At 50.2% G+C, this 18,185-nt stretch overlaps 2 pseudogenes across 2 annotated transcripts in view; one reads left to right on the top strand and one right to left on the bottom strand.

Annotated features, from left to right (window-relative positions):
• LOC308278474 (mitochondrial intermembrane space import and assembly protein 40-like) overlaps nucleotides 1–18,185 on the bottom strand; it is a 207,554-nt pseudogene that overhangs the window by 28,747 nt on the left and 160,622 nt on the right. The gene's annotated exons all lie outside the window — the stretch shown is intronic.
• On the top strand, nucleotides 4,878–14,379 carry LOC308278389 (coiled-coil domain-containing protein 174-like; annotated as a pseudogene). The gene is made up of 8 exons: nucleotides 4,878–4,885; nucleotides 6,843–6,938; nucleotides 7,310–7,451; nucleotides 7,844–7,937; nucleotides 8,363–8,495; nucleotides 12,644–12,720; nucleotides 13,899–14,014; nucleotides 14,259–14,379. The product of its transcript is annotated as a coiled-coil domain-containing protein 174-like (transcript).

Raw genomic sequence — 18,185 nt, 5'->3', positions numbered from 1 at the left:
TTGATGACCTGTGGGACTCGAGAAATGGTTAAGTGTGAATTCCTGCTTGACACTTGAGTAGTGCAAAGTGTGGGGAGAGTGCGTCCATCGCCGGGCTAACTCATTTGGCTCTGTTTTCTCCTGGTTAGCTCACGGCATTCGACAGAATCAACACCGAGTCTGCCAAGATTGGAGGGAACTAGAACTTTGTTCACGTTCTTTCTGTTCTTACCTTTCTCCTTAACCAAATCTCTTTTTAAAATGGTGTGTTCTTTTTTTGTTTTTTGTTTTGTTTTTTGCATTGTTCCTCCCAAAGCAATAGAAAAGTCTGTGGTGCCTTGGGTCAACGACCAGGATGTCCCTTTCTGTCCAGATTGTGGAAATAAGTTTGGCCTCTGTAACCGCGGCCACCACTTTCGCCTTTGTGTGCAGGCTGTGTCCGGGGCTAGGGCATGCGGGCGGAGGGAGGGCCCTGCCAGCCGTGAGGACAGCGAGCTGCGTCGTTGGGATCTCGCTCGCTTGATGGCAGTATGGCTCCCCTCCCACCTCAGAGGCTAACCAGGAAGGCAGAGGGCTGTGTGCTGATCCCAAGTCAAACACCTGTGGGCTGACACGCGCGGGGATGGGCAGAGGGATGAGATGGCCGCGAGGATCATCAGTGCTTGTCTGTGGCGGTTTACAGACAAGCTCACCAGCGCCAGCGAGGACTCCCTGAGCGCCCACACCAGCCCCAGCCAGTCTCCCAGCAGCGTCCACGGCTCCCGCCGGGGCAGCAGCAGTAGCGTGAGCAGCGTGAGCTCTGTCCTGGACAAGAAGGACGATGACCGCATCCGCTGCTGCACACACTGCAAGGCCACACTGTGCAAGCGGGAGCAGCAGATGGACAAGAACGGGCACACGCCCCACGTCGTGGCGCTCTGCTCTACGAGGTGAAGAGGCGTGAGGCTCTAGGGCGCAGCACGGGCAGGCCGGCTGCAGTGCGTGTGTCTGCGGACTCGGGGCAGGTCGGCTGCAGTGCTCATGCCTGCAGACTCTACCGGCCGCTTGGGGAGTGGCTCCCTTGAGTCCTTTGAGTTCCTGCTGAAGGGCCAGGGTTTCCCAGTCAGGGCCGGGCTGAGCCACAGGCAGCTAGGGCGTGGGGCAGACTCGCTCCCTGACATTTCTCAGCCCATTCAAAAGCAGGAGCAAGGAGGAAGGGCAGATGCTTGCAGGGTGGACAGGTTCTGCGGGAAGGCAGAAGCTGGAGATGTCGTCAACAGTGGGTCAGAAGAGTCTGGGGAGACTCTTTTGGGGAGGTTCAGACTTCACAGGTTCGAGGACGCGTTGCAGGGTTTCAGGCTTTACACACTCACTGCCCATGGCCGAGAGCCTCCCATCCTAAGTCTCAGCTCAAGTGCCTCCGCTCTGGTTACCTCCAGCGACCCCAGAGCACTCTTAGTGGCCCACGGAGAGGCCAGTGTGTGCAAAGGACTCCTGGGAGGGAGAGTGCTCGGTGTCTGCGTGGCCCTCGAGGCCTGTGGGCCAGGGGCTAGGCAGTGGGGCTCAGCAGGGAGGTGGAGGGGCGGGAGCAGCTCAGCCTAGAGGGCAGCCGCGCGTGCGGCACTGAGCCGAGGCCGGGCGTTTAGTCCAGTGACTGCCGAAGGGCCCTGTTGGCAGTTCTGCAGGGACCATTCTGGATCCGCCGTGTAAATGTGTCTGGTCACTCTGCTCAGCGGTGCAGACCTCAGGCACTGGCACGTCCTCCTCTCCCTCTGCGATGGTTGGCAGAGAGGGGCTGGGCAGGCTCTGGTCACTCTGCTCAGGGGTGCAGACCTCAGGCACTGGCACGTCCTCCTCTCTCTCTGCGATGGTTGGCAGAGAGGGGCTTTGCAGGCTCTGGTCACTCTGCTCAGGGGTGCGCACCTCAGGCACTGGCACGTCCTCCTCTCTCTCTGCGATGGTCTGCAGAGAGGGGGCCCAGCTGTCTTTTACTTCTTTCAGGTGCCTGTGCCGAATTCTAAAGAGCTTGTGACTTTTCTTCAGGCTCAGCAGGTGAACGTTGAGCAGACTTTCTGTGCGCAGAATCTCTCCTCTCCCCTTCGGGCTGAGCTGGCTCTTGCTTGGCAAGCTCTCTTCTCTCCCCTCCGGGCTGAGCTGGCTTTCGCTGGGCAAGTTGTTGGCACTGTCCATCGGGATGGCACTACTCCCTCCCATGCTGCCCAGGGAGATGTGTGGCAGGCTGTGTCCTCTGTCCCCCTTCTGCCCTGACTGTGAATCCTCCTGGTCCAGGGAATGCCCAGAGAGCAATGGGCTGGTGGGACGGGCTGGCTCGCTAGCTCTCAGTACTGGCGGGAGAGTAGAAGGGTGTGCTGGTGTTGGAGGCGGCACCCTGCTGTGATGTTTCTGCCTCACCTGGACTGCACCCTGGCTCATCCTCCATTGTACCATGAGGTAGGTGGCACTGAGATGATCAAATCGTCTGTCTGACACAGACATCCAGGTGAGGTTTGGGTCATAACCCAGGCAATGCATCACCCTTAAAACCAAGGCATTGGGCTCCTTGGGGAGAGGCTTGGGAGGAGGTGGTATGTCTTCGCCCTGGACCAGCCACGGGTGCCCTAGAATATCATCAGCTGTCGGCCTCTGGGCTGGGTCTACCGTCAGCAGCTGCCTGATGATATCTCGAGCCTCGGGTGAAAGGTGAGTGGGCTCCTTGTATTGTCCCCGCACGACCCGCTCTCTCATCTCCTTAAAGCTGGTACTTTGGAAGGGGAGAGTCTCGGTTAAAATAAAGTGAAGGAGGATCCCCAGGCCCCAGATGTCCACCTCGGGGCCGTACGGCTGCTGCTCGTACATCTCAGGAGCGCAGAATGGGAGAGTGCCACAAAACGCTGTCAGCTGCTGCCCAGACTTGATTTTGCGGCTCAGCCCGAAATCAATGAGCTTCACGTTCCCCTCCCGGTCCAGCAGGATGTTGCTCGGCTTCAGGTCCCTGTGGACGATGCCTTCTTGATGGCAATAGCGCACCGCCCACAGGATCTGCCTGAACAGCCTCCGGGCCTCCTCCTCCCCCAGGCCGATGGGCAGCTGGCCCCCACTCACGAACTCCATGATGATAAAGAGTGAGTTTGGTGTGTCCACGATCTCAAAGAGCTGGACCACGTGTCGATGTTCCGCTGTCCTCATGATTTCTACCTCCATCATGAAGGGGAGCCCATGCCTTGATTTATCTATAACTTTTATCGCCACCTCTGTCCCAGTGAGGATATGGCGGGCCAGGTGCATGCTGCCAAAGGCGCCACTGCTGATTTCCCTCTCGATGGTATACTGGCCCTTGAGGTCCTCCTCCCAGCGATTGTCGGTGGAGACGCCTGGACTCGCCTCCCTCCTTTCTTCCTTACCAGTCATATTAAAGACAAAGCCAAAGTCTGAAATCCAAAGTCCTGAGCCAAAATTCAATCCTAAAGTCAAAAGTCCAAAGTCAGAAGTCAAATAGAAGCTGAATCCAAATCCACACAAGCACCAAGACGCAGTCCTACAGGTCACCACACATGAGCTCCCTGTACTCAACGGACAAATGCCCAGCAATGGCCGGCCCCTTATATAGCCTGTGCCTGATGCCTCACAGAGGCTCTTTGTGATGTCACGGCTAGCATGGGCCAATCAGGGCGAGGCATGGCCTGCCTGGCCTGTCTTACCTTTGGCCTCCAAGACCATTCCCTTTTTAATATAGACTGGTGATTGGAGTCTTTTCTACATTAGTCTCCTAAATCTTGTAGAAACAAAAGTCGCACTAACTTTTCTGTCATGAAATTGGCTTTATCAGAGCTTTTTCTGTATTCACCCAGCTAGGAGTTCCTATCAAACGTCCTGCAGTTCCACCTGAAGGACTTCCCTCACTCAGGACAGGTCTAGTGACCAACTCCCTTGGCTCTTGCTTATCTGTTGCTGTGGTTTGAGCATGTGTGTCCCCCGGCATTCCAGTTGAGGACTCAACCCCGGTGCACCAGTGTTGAGAGGGGCCTTCAGGAGGGGCTAGGCTATGAAGATCCATTTCCAGGACAGGAGGTGTATGTTTAGAAAAGAGTGAACGTGTGCAAGGCCCTGGGTTGAACCCCAGGATCACACACACACACACACACACACACACACGCGCGCGCGCACACACTCACACATTTATTAAACTGGCATGGTGACACAAACCTGTCATCTAAGCTAGTCAGGAGGCTGCAAGTTTGAGGCTCATTGGAAGGATGGGTAGAATCCCAATTACTGCCAAAAAAGAAAGAGAAAATAGAAAGAAAGGAAAAGAAAGGGCTTGATGTAGTGATTTCAAGCCACCTACTCTCTCCAATGTGGAATGTTCTTGGACTTACTCTGGAGCTTCAAGAAATCAACTTTTGTTTTTAATCATTTACCCAGCCTACGGTATTTTGTTACAGTGGCATGAGGAATACCTTTGTTCCTCTTTGTATGGGAAACCTGCTTTAGCTGGCCAAAGGATTTATCATTTTAAATATATCAACCTGCCAGGCATGGTGGCACACGCTCGTAATCTCAGCAAGCTTTCAGATTCCAGATGGTGTTACAGACAGACCCTGAGAAGATCATCTATCGGAGTCCTCTGGATGGTCATACACACACCGCATGGACCCATCTGATCTCCCCATGCCAATTACATACATATGTACCCTAAGCCGGGGGCCCCCTTACATCGCCCCTGTTCAGCTCGAAGCAGCTCGATGAGTCGTGGCCCTGATTCCTTTGCTATGGGTACATGTATGTATGTAAAAATGGGGTGACATTGATGGGAAATTAGCTCACGTTACATGTCTGTACACTTGTAAAAGTCAAATTGTGTTTTCTGTACTTACCTTTGGCCTGACAGGTGTCAGGAAGTTACTAGACAGAGGGGGGGAATGTACCAGTATTGGGAATGGGCTAGTCACCCCCCCTATGCCATTTTGGCATGAGGCTTTTTTTTTATTTTCTGTATTTCTATCTTTCTAATAAACTTCTTTAAATCTTTAGCAACTGTCCAAGCTATGCATATTTATTCTTAGATTAGGACAAGAACCTGTAGTATTTTTCTGTTTTTGTTCATTTTGGCTTTTGTTTTGGGTTGGGGGAAAGTGTGTCTGGGACCCTAGCAGGGGTCCCCGGGGAACAGTTTCACCACAACCATACTCTCCCCAAATGGCTACATGATTATTAATATATTTTAAAAGAAAATAATTGATATATTTCAAAAGTAGTTGTGTCAAAATGGCGGCTGACTGGGTAAAGAAAGGACTTGATTTCTGCCTAAAACAGGCAGCTATTCCAATGTAAACTGACCTAGCTCAAAATAATTAACAAGTCAATAGAGGAGAGCTAGGACTTGTGCTTTCTAAAGACAGATCTACATGATGATCTAGAGAGGATGGGGCAGGGTTTGACCTTGCCCTTCAGGAAAGAAGCTGCCTTGCCACACCTGGTTGGGAGGTACCTTACAGGGTTAAGGGGAGGTGCCTTACAGGGATGGTTACTACGTCAGGATTACGTGAACAAGATGGAAGTCATGGGTGTAAAAAAGGCTGAGTCCACGTGTAATTCCTTTGGTGTACTCACTCGAGTCCTCCCTCCATGCCAGTCTAGTATGGAGCTGTTCCTATTCACTGTATTTCTATCTGTTAATAAACTTCTTTAAATCTTCAGCAAGAGTTCAGGCTAATGTGTATTTATACTTAGCTCAGAACAAGAATCCGCAGTTTTTATGTTTTCCTGTTTGTGTGGTTGTGGTGGGGAATTACTTCTCCCCTCACACACCAAACACATTTCAACCGCAACAGGTCATACCCCAGGCAACGCATGACCCTTAAAATCAAGGCATTGGGCTCCTTGGGGAGTGCAGAAAGGGCAGTCTCTGCCCATGATTGCAGAAGCCGGGTCCACTACTACCCTGGGAAGGCAGGGAATTTCATTTGCCTTGCTGTCTTCCTGGCTTTCCTGTCTCTGCTGTCTAGTTTGGGCAAAGCTGAGGTAACCAGGTATGTTGTTTGTATTCCTCCTAATTAAAAAGAATCTGAGAAACACTCTGGCTTACTTAAATGAAATTTCTTTGATACCAAGAATTGTACCAATGAGAAGAAATAAGAAAAAGAGGTGTGGTGGCACACTTGGGAGGCTGAGACTGGAGGATCGTGGTTCGTGGCCAGTCTCAGCTTCTTAGTGAGGCCCTCTGCAACTTAGTGAGGCCCTATTTCAAAATAAAGAATAAAATAGGCCTGGGGGTGTAGCTCATAGGTAGAATGCCCCTGGGTTCCATCCCTAGTACTGAAGAAAAAATTAATGGAGGGCACAATACACTTTCTTGTATGTCAGCTTTTTTGTGTGTGTGGTACTGTGGATCGAACCCAGGGCATTCTACCTTTGAGCTACACCCCCAGCCCTACTTCATTTTTAATTTGAAACAGGGTCTCACTAAGTTGCCAGGGCCTCCCTCAAACCTGAATCCGCCTGTCTCAGCTTCCTGGGTACCGCAGGCATGCACCATGGTACAGACTTGTGTGTCACCTTTGCACATTTAAGAAGCATATTCTCGGTGCACGCCTATAATCCCAGTACTTGAGAGGCTGAAACAGGAGGATTGCAGGTTTGGGGCCAGCCTCAGCAACTTAGCATAGCCCTCAGCAACTGTTAGGATCCTGCTCCAAACTAAAAAATCAAACAGGGCTGGGGTATTGCTCAGAGGTAGAACAATTCAGTCCCTGACACCACCAACCCCCTAGCGCATTCTCAGCAGTAGTGGTCCCTCTGCGGAGGGGCCTTGGCAACGAGGTGTAGTTAGCACGTGTGCGGAGCCTCCACAAAGCCCACCTCACATCTTCTCGCTTTGATTTCAGGGTGGATTATGTGGACTCTTTGGGGCGGTCCTGGCGCTGCATGAGAAAGGATTTGCCAGATTTGCTGGAGATGGATAAAACTCTTCAGGGGAGGCTGTACGTATGTGTTCTGCAAACCTTGGCCCAAGTCTTTTTTTAAGGCATAAGAATATTTATTGACTATTATATTGAGTCACTTTTTAGAAGGTCCAGAGTCCTGCCTTCCATCTGGTAGCCCAAGGGGCAGCATGGGAAGGAAGGTTACATTAACTCATCGTTGTGCTGAGGCAAGATTGCAGGACGCTCGTGTAGCACGTGTGGTGCATGATTTAAATCGGGAGGTGGTGGTGCCATGAGCCAGAGGCCTCTGTCAGGAGCTGTCGTCTCCATCCAATACTGGACCATCTCTGTGGTCCAGCGGCTGGAGCGGAAGCGTTGCGGTCTCTCAGTCCGTATCTGAAGACAGTTTTCGCTCTGTTCCCCGTTAGATTTATTAGTCCTGCTAATGAAAAGACCTTGTTGTCGGAAGATATAAGGAAGGAGCTTCAGTGCCAGCAGCGGGAGGAAGAGAAAAGGAGGCGCTGAGGAGGCCCGTGGGGCCCGTTCACTATGAAGACATCCGCGACCACGGTACGTTGGGCTTCGTCCTGCCCTTCAGTCTCAGCGGTGGCAAGCAGGAGGGCGGGTTTGTAGAGCCACAGCCTGGCACAGAAGTGGGAGCGTCTGCTGTAGAAATTCAGAGAAGGCCCATGTCCACTTCAGAGCCCGACACACGGCCTGCTAATCCAAGAGCTCATTCCTTAAGATAAGTGAACTAGATAGCCATGGCCGAAAGGTAATCTTTTTATGGGTATCACTTGGCAAACAAGATGAAAACTTTTTTTTGTACTAGGGGTTAGATGCATTTTAAAAACTTTTATGAATATCACTGTGTTTCTTTTTGTTTTGGTAGGAAGTTTGGCGTGACTGCAGATTACTGATGAAGGAAATCTAATCTTTCAAATAATTTTAACTTATTTCAGAGGCCTGCAGCTTGGTGTTGGGTATTTTGCCTTTGCCCGAGAACAGGAGTTGAGACACAAGCAAATGAAAACCTTAGAGATGCTGCGTGAGCAGGTACAAAATGGAATTCAACGCTGATGTGAGGAAGGATTGGGTGGGCGGCTTCTCATGGGGCTTTTCAGCGAAAGGAAAATCCAGTAAATTAAATTAGAAATTAAAATCGCTATTCAAAATGCTGTCAATGGTTGCACAAAAGTAATTGCTGTTTTGGTGTTCCAAACTTTAAGATTAGAAGTGTTCTAATGACTGTTGAAGAAGTAACCTATGAAAATTGGGTCATTTGAAGCTGGTTTCAGATGGGGTCCTTTTGGGTGGGCCATGTGACAAAATGGAAAGTTCTTGAAGGGATCCAGGAGGAGAGGAGAGCTGGGGGGGTTTTCTGAAGTTTCCACGATGTCCTGTGACCTCGCTGAACTCCGCCAGGCCTCAGAGGGTTCTTGGAGTAGCGCTCGAGACGTCTGACTCTCGGTTCTGTTTAGACAACAGATCAGAGGACCAAACGAGAAAATATAAAGGAAAAACAAAAGGCTATTTTAGAAGCAAGACTTGCCAAACTCCGACAAAAGAAGATGAAAAAGTCCAAAGAAGATGGCACAGAGGATGAGGACACAGGTATATCACGGCTTCGGATTTTTACTTGAAAGGGAAAAGCTTAGTTCCAGTGAAGTCGCTCTGGTAGGGCTGGTGTGTGAAATTAGCCATTTAGTTTTTTCTCCATGGAAGCCAAAGACCTCTGAAGTACTGCCAGGAGTAATTTTTATAACCAAAGTAATACAGAATGGCTCTTTAGTATTTTTAGGCAGTGGGCAGGCATATTAACAAACTATATGTTGGATTTTTTTAGAATGGCACAGTTTAGTAACTGAGACTTAGAGAAAGAGTATTTTAAGATAAAATTTAGTTGTGCACATAAATGTTTTAGGGTAAAAAATTTTAATTCAAGTATACAAAAAATGTTTGAGCTGTACATATTTATGAGCTAGTACATGATATTTTGATACATGTAACCCTTGTATAGTTTTTAAATCATTGTAAACATGTCTATTACCGCAAATACTTATCATGTCCTGCAGTAATGCATTGAAAATTCCTTCTGAGCTTTCTAGATCTCAGCATGTTTGCGTATGGCTGTAGTTTCAATTGCTTATACTATACTCATTCTTTATTTTTCCTACACTGACTTTTTAGAGCATGCCGGGCCTGGTGGTGCACGCTTGTCATCCCAGCATTCGGGAGGCTGAGACTGGTGGATCACGGTTCACAGCCAGCCTCAGCTACTTAGGCCCTCGGCAACTCAGTGAGACCCTGTTTCAAAATAAAGAATAAAAAATAGGGCTGGGGCTGTCGCTTGGAAGTAGAATGCCCCTGGGTTCTATCCCCAGACCCGCAAATAAAAAAATAAAGAACTTAGAGATAGGAGTAGAGACAGCTTAACAAAGACCGGGCTCTAGAAGCTGGCGATTTGGACCCTGGAGCTTAACAGCCAGCACTGTTCAAGGCTGTGGTCAGACTCCTCGTTGTAGTGTTATGAAGTAAAAGCTAATCTGTCCTAGCAGAGACTCCGTCACAGAGTGGCTCAAAGAAGACAGAACCCTGTTTCTACCCAGCACTTCTGAGGTGCCGGGCAGGCCAGTGGCTGCGCCTGGAGCGGCCACCCAGTCCCAGGCCCCTAGGCCCCTGGTGAGTTCACTGCCTGGAGAGCTGGCTCCCCATCCAGGTCCTGCCCACCCCGGGGAGGAGGAAGAGGGGAGTGGGGAGCAGCTTCCTTTTAGGACTCTGAGTCAGTTACTACAACCTGTGCATTTAATTTTTGTGTGTGTGTGTGTGGTACTGGGGATGGAACCCAGGGGCTTTATACTCGAGGGCCTATTTTATATTTTATTTGGGAACAGGGTCTTCTCACTAAGTTGCTGAGAGCCTCACTAAGTAGCTGAAGTTGGCTTTGAACCTGTGCGATCCTCCTGTCTCAGCCTCCCAAGCATGGGGATTACAAGCGTGCGCCACCATGCCGGGCCAACCTGGGCATTTATATCCCGCTGGCCAGAGCTCAGTCCCCTGGGCTGTTCCAAGCTGCAGGCAGCTGGAAGTGGTCTCTCCATCAAGAGCATTCTGTTTCCAGCAGGGAAAGGGGAATACAGGTGACTAGGGACCTAGAAAGGCCTCCCCAGCTTTCACAAACGCCTCGTGCCAAGGGATGGGCCACTTTCTAACTTCTGAGCAAACCCTCATTTAGCTTTGAAAAGAAACCAGGAAAAACTGAAAAAATGTGAAAGGCATCTGTCTGGTTCCATATAAATAGCGTCTCTGTCCCTCTGGTTTTTGCTCTGTCCTCTGAACATCTGTCATTCCCAGAAAATATGAAGTGCCACCGTGGTTCTTTTTAAAAATCTCTTTTCTTTAAGTTTTTCAAAGTGCAGTCAAAGTGGAGCAGCCTGCAGCGCATCCCGGCTCTCATCTCCGCTCCTCCTGCCTCACCTGGGATTGTGGGGTTGTTACTTTGGTTGAAGGCTTTGGGAGTCTCTGGTCCTTTATTGTTTGGCTTGTGAAGCAGAGGCACAGGAGGAATAAAGACCTGGAACCCCAGCCTGGGCTCCAGCCCTGGATCTTAACACTTTCTTTTCTTCTTTGTGGTACTGAGGATTGAACCCAGGACATTCTACCTCTGAGCTGCACCCCCAGCACTATTCTAGTTTTTATTTGGAAACAAAGTCTTACTAAATTGCTGAGGCTGGCCTTGAACCTGTGATCCTCCTGGAATCTTAGCCTCCCAAGTACCGGGATTATAGACATGAACCACCATGCCCGGCTGTTTCTTGTGTGCCGGGGTCCAGCCCTAGCAGAGTCGGGGTTCGTGTGTTGATGAGGGGGAAACCGAGGCCGATAATGAAAGAAGAATGACCACATGAAATAGAGTCAAGCTTCTTCATTTGATTCAGGATTTGTTATAGTTTTTATACTTTATTTTTGGGCAGAAAAGCAAGGGCATAGTCATGCAAGCAGGATTGCCAAGGACAGTAAAAGTTATTATTTTCTATAAAGTTTAGGGCAAGGTGCCGGACATTTAAATAACCATAGTGTATTTTGTCTCACTTCACAAGGCTGACTGAAACCTTGATCTTATACAGTGGCTCAAACTAAGGTCAGTTTGAACTTACTCTTTGGCCCAATAACGTTATCCTTGGGAAAGAATCTTTGCTGCCTGAGTCTCTCACAAGCCGCCGCCCATCAGTTTTAGTTATAATGTTTATGCATAACCCTGGACGACATGATTTCGTATTACAAACAAGCCATGTGACCTCGAGAGCGTTCTGACTCGGGTTTGTGCTGTTAACGTGCCTTCCTCTCCCGGAGCAGCAGAGAGAACTTGAGGGACCGAGGGCCGCCTGAGTCCTGGGCTTCCCTGGGAGGGACAGGCCTCAGGCGGCTCTGTGTCCGGGACCAAGACTCCTCTGGGCCTGGCTGTTGATTCCTCGCTTGTGGTTGTGGAGGGCCTGGCTCCCCGCCGTGCGCTGCCGGCCCAGCGGTGACGCGTTCCCGTGATCGGTGAGCTGTGGAAGACTTGCAATGTTCTATAAAGCCTGACTGGGGAGCTTGGAACCCTGTCTGTTTCATCTCCACGTGTGACTTAGATGTCAGGGCTCCATTCATTTACTTTTGCAAATACCGGCATGTAGGTGTCTTATTCCGAAGGTCTGGCTTCCAGAGCCTGGCTGGAGCGTAGATCAGGAGTCTCTGCCTTCTCTGCAGGCAGATGGGGCATCGCGTGGGCGCCAAGGGCCCGGTGTCCAAGGGACCCTGAAGCTGGCGGAGCGACGGTGCGCTTGAAGCCGGGACAGGGAGGGCCTTGGAAATCTGGAGGTGGGCGTTGAGGACCTTCCTTTTATTCTGGGAGCCACCTGGCACCTAGCGCTCTCGGCCACCAGCTGGAAGTGTGTTCGGGGTGGGCGTGGCTCGAGGCAGCCAGTCCCCTTCAGAGACCAGGCTCCTGAGTTGTAGCAAGTAGAGCTTTTTAATTTTTTAATTAATTAATATTTTATTTTGGGGGTCCTGGAGGTTGAATCCAGGAGCGTTGTTACACCTCTGTACTACCCTCCCCTTTTATTGTTTGCCCTTTTTTTTTTTTTTTTGGTACTGGGTATGGAACCCAGGGGCCTTCTACCTCCAAGCTACACTCCCCAGCTTGCTTGCTTTATTTATTTATTTATTTATTTATTTATTTATTTATTTATTTATTTATGCTGGGGGTGGAACCCAGGGGCCTTCTACCTCTGGGCTACACTCCCTGACCTGTTTTCTATTTTATTTGGAAACAGGGTCTCACTGAGTTGCTGAGAGCCTCACTAAGTAGCTGAGGCTGGCTTCGAACCTGTGCGATCCTCCTGTCTCAGCCTCCCAAGCGCGGGGATGACAAGCGTGCGCCACCACGCCCGGCTTTTATTCTTTATTTTGAAACAGGGTCTCACTGAGTAGGAGCTGAGGCTGTCTGTGAACCGCGACCCTCCTATCTCGGCCTCCCTAATACTAGGATTACAGGCATGTGCCACTACATCTGGTTTGACTAGACCTTTTTTCTTTGCCCTCTCCTTTCACCCCCAAAACACCCCCACCCCAGGTTCTTTCTTCCTCTCTGGAGCCTGATTGATCAGGGCCTAGGGCTGCGTGGAGTGGAGCAGGGAGTCGCCCTCACTAACAAGGACCTCCGGGAGGCTCCAGGAGGCTAGCACGCCAGCACCACCCTGTCTCGAGTGTTCTCTCCACAGCTCCAGACAAGGATGAAGAACTGGGTACCAGGCCGTGCGGGCATCCTGCACGAAACCAGCACAAGTTGCGAGGGGCCGTAAGGACAGGGCAGGAGCGCACGGGGCCGCCCCCTCTCATAAATGGTGCCTGGGAGGGTGGAGGGTCAGGGACTGGTCCAAGGTCGCACGCATCTGGGTGGGGAATCTGAGACTAACAGCCTATCTCTGCCCCGAGCGCTGTCCAGTGGCCTCTGCTCCCAGCCTGTCGCCCCGGTACCAAGTAAGTTTAGACCAAAGGCCTGAATTCTTAGGAATCTGCCTCCAGACTCCATCGAAAGGGCAAGATTGCTCATTTCTTCTGGACAGCAGAGATTTTGTTGGCGGTGTGTGAGCCCAGCTCTACCTGGCGTTTCAGGCTCTAAGTTCTGGATGTCACGCTTTGGTTTGGGGCTGTTTTTTTGTGTGTGTGAAGGGGTGCAGAATGGAACCCAGGCGCATTCTACCCCCGAGCTCCACCCCAGCCCTATTTCTTTTCCCTTTATTTTTGAAACAGGGTGTCGCTGAGTTGCAGAGGGCCTTGCTACCCAAGTTCCTATGGGCCTGTTTTGTATTGAGAATTGACCTAGGAACATTCTACCTCCAACTACACCTGCAGTCGTTTTTATTCTTTATTTTGAAACGGTCTCACTGGGTTGCTGAGGCTGGCCTTGAATCTGTCGTCCTCCTTTCTCAACTTCCCTCCCACTGACAGCAGTCCAGGCAGGCCCACTGGCCTCACTTTGGGCCTTGTTTTGCACCAGTGTCTCCAGCAGGGGGCAGGAGCGTGCTTGGCTTTCAGACTGGTGCTCTAAAGGAGCCCTGCTTCATAGAAATGCCACACAGAGTCAGGCGCCAGGAAGCACAAGTGCCCTCTGTGACTCAGGGAGACCCTGTTTCAAAATAAAGAATAAAAAATAGGGCTGGGGTAGAGCTCAGAGATAGAAGGCCCCTGGTCCCATCCCCAGTACCACCAAAAAAAAAAAAAAAAAAAAAAAAAAAACCAAACAAACAGTAAGTCGGGTGTAGAGGTGCATTTGTATAATTCCAGTTCTTCAGAGGCTGGGACAGGAGAACCACGGGTTCAAGGCCAGCCTCACCCATGTAAGGACCAGCTGGGCGCACACTTGTAATCCCAGCATTCTGAAGGCTGAGTTTTAGACGTAACAAAATTAAAATCGAGTTCTCTGGTCTGGCTCACCTCGTTTGGAAGCGCCCCAGCCCTGTGCATGGTCTGCAGTTGAACCAGACGGCACAGCCCCAGATGACCTGTTCGCATAGGCTTTATGGTCCCATCACCTACAATCTTCCCGTTAGTAAGGAAAGGATTGGCAGCCAGCTATTACCAGGCATACGGTAAGTATTCATTACCGTAGTGCCGGTAAAGGAATTCTGTGTCTGGGTGTCACGCGGGAGCAGGCACACAGCACAAGCTCCTTGAGAGGATGTCCCCACCCCTGAGCCTTTGTGGAGCCAAGTGAAAGGTGTTGGAAGACATTGCTTTGAATTACGTTTTCATTGTAATCTCCCCTCCAGGCCTCTGGGTGTTTGGGTACAGTTCATTTAAATTGGCTCCATAAGTCCTTGTGTTCACTTGCAGAACATTCCCAGTGGAGCGCATTCAATCCATATACGTGAGCTCCAGCTCAAAGACCCACGGGGTCACCTACCCCCCAACAGCCCAGGGCCTGGCCTCCCGCTCACCTGTGACATGCAGTTGAGGCAGTAGAGTTTGGAATTTGGAACGGGGGTGGGGACTGGCCTTTACAGTTAACACACAATGGCCACAGCTGATGCGGTCGGTTTCCTTGTAAGCCAGGAAACCGAGCTGAGCCATTTGGATCTCAGGTTCCAGAAAACACTTCTCAGCTCGGGTAAGTGCTGGCCACCGAGAAGAAGGTGTTGAGCCTCAAACACACGAGGCCAAGCCCCTGGTCCCGACACCTGCCCCTCCTCCGTCCTGGCGTGCTCGGGCATTTTGCTGGTGGAGGCTCTGGGCATCTATCTCGCATTTTAAGAGTGTTACTGCGGGCCAGGGGCCAGGGACTATGGGGTTGGTGTGTAACTAGACAAACGAGAAGTCAAAATGTTCTCACGGAGCAGAGTGTGTTGTGAAAACCTCTCACCCTGGCCTGGGGCTCACGATCTGCTGTGGCCGTGTTCAGTAAATCCAGGGCTGCGTTTGATACGTTTGCGCATAGTGAATACGGGTTTGGTGCCTGGGTGTTGAGGGACAGGGCTTTTTTCTTTCCGGCTCTCATTTGAAATGACAGTTTGAACTGCCATGTTGTCCCCTCCCTGAAAGCTCACGTGCTTGTTGGTAACGTGGGCTGGTTTTAGGATTGGCCTTGGGGTGCTCTGCGCCCTCTTCTGTTTCTGCTTAATTAGCAGTAATTAAGTTTCCTGAGCTCGAACATGGGATGCCTGCTTCTCCTCGACCACACACACCACTCTCTCCACACGATCACTGGATTCAGGATTTTTTTGTTTTGTTTTGTTTTGTTTTTTACTAGGGATGGGACCCGGGGGCATTGTACCGCCAAGCTACACCCCTTTCCCTATTTTTGATTATTTTAAAACAGGGTCTTACTAGGTTGCAGAGGGCCTCACTAAGTAGCTGAGGCTGTCCGTGAACCGTGACCCTCTGGTCTCAGCCTCCCGAATGCTGGGAGATTACAAGCGTGTGCCACCAAGCCCGGCTCAGGATTGTTTTTGGAGAACAAGAAAATGCCAACTGGGTGCAGTGGTGCACACCTATATTTCCAGTATCTGGGAGGCTGAGACAGGAGGATTGCAGGTTCAAAGGCAGCCTCAGCAACTTGGCAAGACCTCAGCAACTTAGCTAGACTCTGTTTAAAAATAAATTTTAAAAAGGGCTGGGGTGTAGTTCAGAGGTACAGCGCTCCCAGGTTCAATCTGCAGGACCAAAAAAGAAGAACAAGAAAAAATAAGAAAATACAAGAGTAAGCCCTGGTTTGACTTTTTGCCTAGAATAATCATCCTTATTTTAAATCTTTGTTAAATCTTTGTATATCTCTGCTTCTAAGCTTTTCATCTGTACAGGCATTCATGGGACATGTTAATGTACAATGTGCCATTTGGTCTTTTTCCCTTTTACCCTCTCGGTTATTTATTTATTTACTTAATTTTGCGGTCCTGGGGATGGAGCCTGGGGCATTCTACCTCCGAGCGACACCCCAGCCCTATTTTTTATTTTGAATCAGGGTCTCACTGAGTTGCAAAGGGCTTCACTAAGTAGCTGAGGCTGGCCTTGAACCACGGTCCTCCAGTCTCAGCCTCCCAATGCTGGGATGACGAGGGTGCGCCATCACGCCCAGCTCTAGCCTATTATTTTAATGACCGCCTAATAGTTTGTGAGGATAACACACAGGATTGTTGGGCTGCTCCGTTGTTGTCTGCACTACTTCACCGTTATGGCCGGGGTGGCCAGGAGTGTGTTGGTTTAACGCCCACCCATGCCTTCGCCCCTCCCTTAAAGGTCATCCTCATCAGCTACGTAGTGAGGCCTCTGCAACCCAGTGAGAACCGGCTTCAAAATAAAGAAGAAAAAATAGGCTGGGGGTGTAGCTCGGAGGTAGAAGGTTCCTGGGTCCCATCCTCAGTACCACCAAAAAAAAAAAAAAAAGAAAGAAAGAAAAAGATGATCATCGGGGGCACGGTGGTACACACCTGCAATCCCAGTGCTTGGGCATCTGAAGCAGGGCCAGCGAGACCCTGTTTCAGAATTAAACATAAAACAGGGTAGGGACTGTAGCTCCAAGGTAGAACATTTCTGGATTCCACCCCCAATACCAAAACACAAAAAGATTTTATTTTATTGAATTAATTAATCTATTTATTTATTTTGCGGTACCAGGGATAGAATCCAGGGACATTCTATCTCTGAGCTGTACCCCCAGCCTTATTTTATTATTTATTTATTTTTGTGGTACTGGGGATTGAACCCAGGGACATTCTACCTCTGAGCTATACCCCCAGCCCTATTTTATTATTTATCTTTTTTGTTGTTGTTGTTGTTGTACTGGGGATGGAGCCCAGAGGCATTCTACCTCCAAGCCACACCCCCAGTCCTATTTTTTATTCTTTATTTTCAAACAGGCTCTCACTGGGTTGCAAAGGGCCTCACTAAGTAGCCGAGGTTGCCCACGAACTGTGATCCTCCTGTCTCAGCCTCCCGAATGCTGGGGTGACAAGTGTCATCCCAGCCACCACGCCCGGCTACCAAAAAGATTTTCACACTTAGGAGCACTGGTCCCAAGTGGTCACGTTTAGGTTCCTTGACAGGACCTGTTGGGGACCCATCTCCACAAGGGCCCCTTGGCCACAGTCCGCCTCCCGGTGGAGGAGACAAGGAGCCCCGGTGAATCCCCTCCGGGTCGGGCAGCCAGTGTCGGCCTGAGCCTGGCTGAGGTAAGGCCGAATCGTCTTGGGCTGCCCGGAGCCCCTTACTCCAAGGGCTGCGTTATGTCAAAGCCTTCCTCTTCCCTCTGTGCAAAGAGAGTCAGAGCCTCCTCCAGATGCTGTTTATGACCAAACACGTCTATGAATCTCCCCAGCCCCCACATGACCTGGAGTACCCAAGGCACTGCTCACAGGTAGGCAGGTCTCAGGCATGCACCTGCAGCCATGCCCGAGCGGACCAGTCACCCGAGGAAGCTGCTTCCTGTAAGCCGTGCCCCAGGCTGACCTTGACCCTGCAGCCCTCCCAGCTCAACTTCCTGAGTCCTAGGATGGGAGATGCGCCGCGCCATACCCCGGCTTTCATTGTTTTGAAGTATTCAGTTGCGTATCCTTCAGCTATTACTTTTTAATATCCAAGAATACTTCTTGGATCAGTGTCAGTAACAGGGAGAATGCAAACCCTCTCTGGTTTAAGTCCCACCCAAGCTTCCCTTCGCTTCCTTCTCAGATGCCCTTGATTTTCCCAAAGTCCATTCAGTCCCCACGTTCATTCTGCTTGACTCCACAGCACACCTGCTCCTTTGCTCTTCCTATATATCTTTGATTTTTATTTTTGTGTTACTAGGGGTGGAACCCAGAGGCTTTCTACCTCCGGGCTATACTCCCAGCCCTATTTTATACTTTATTTGGAAACAGGGTCTCACTAAGTTGCTGAGAGCCTCACTAAGTAGCTGAGGCTGGCTTCAAACCCATATGATCTTCTTGTCTTAGCCTCCCAAGCGCGGGATTACAAGCGTGCGCCACTTATATTTTCTATCTTTTCTTTCTTTTTTTTGATACTGGTGATTGAATCCAGGGGCATCCTACTCCTGAGTTAGACCCCCAGCACCACCCCCTTTTTCTAAACTGAGTTGTGCCAAGTTGCCGCGAGTCTCAGTACTTGCTGAGGCTGTCCTTGAACCTGCAATCCTCCCATCTCATTTTCCTAAACACTAAGATTACAAGTGTGTGTCACCACACCCAATTTTTTTTCTTCTGTACCTTTGGAGTGCCATTACAGATATACTCCAAAGTGGAAATTCCTTTGTTTTGGCAGAAATCGGGG

The sequence above is a fragment of the Muscardinus avellanarius genome (genome assembly GCF_963383645.1).
Source record: "Muscardinus avellanarius genome assembly, chromosome: 22".
In the NCBI taxonomy this organism is placed as follows: Eukaryota; Metazoa; Chordata; class Mammalia; order Rodentia; family Gliridae; genus Muscardinus; species Muscardinus avellanarius.
Note: the sequence above shows the minus strand (reverse complement) of the source record. Positions and strands in the feature narration are given on the sequence as shown.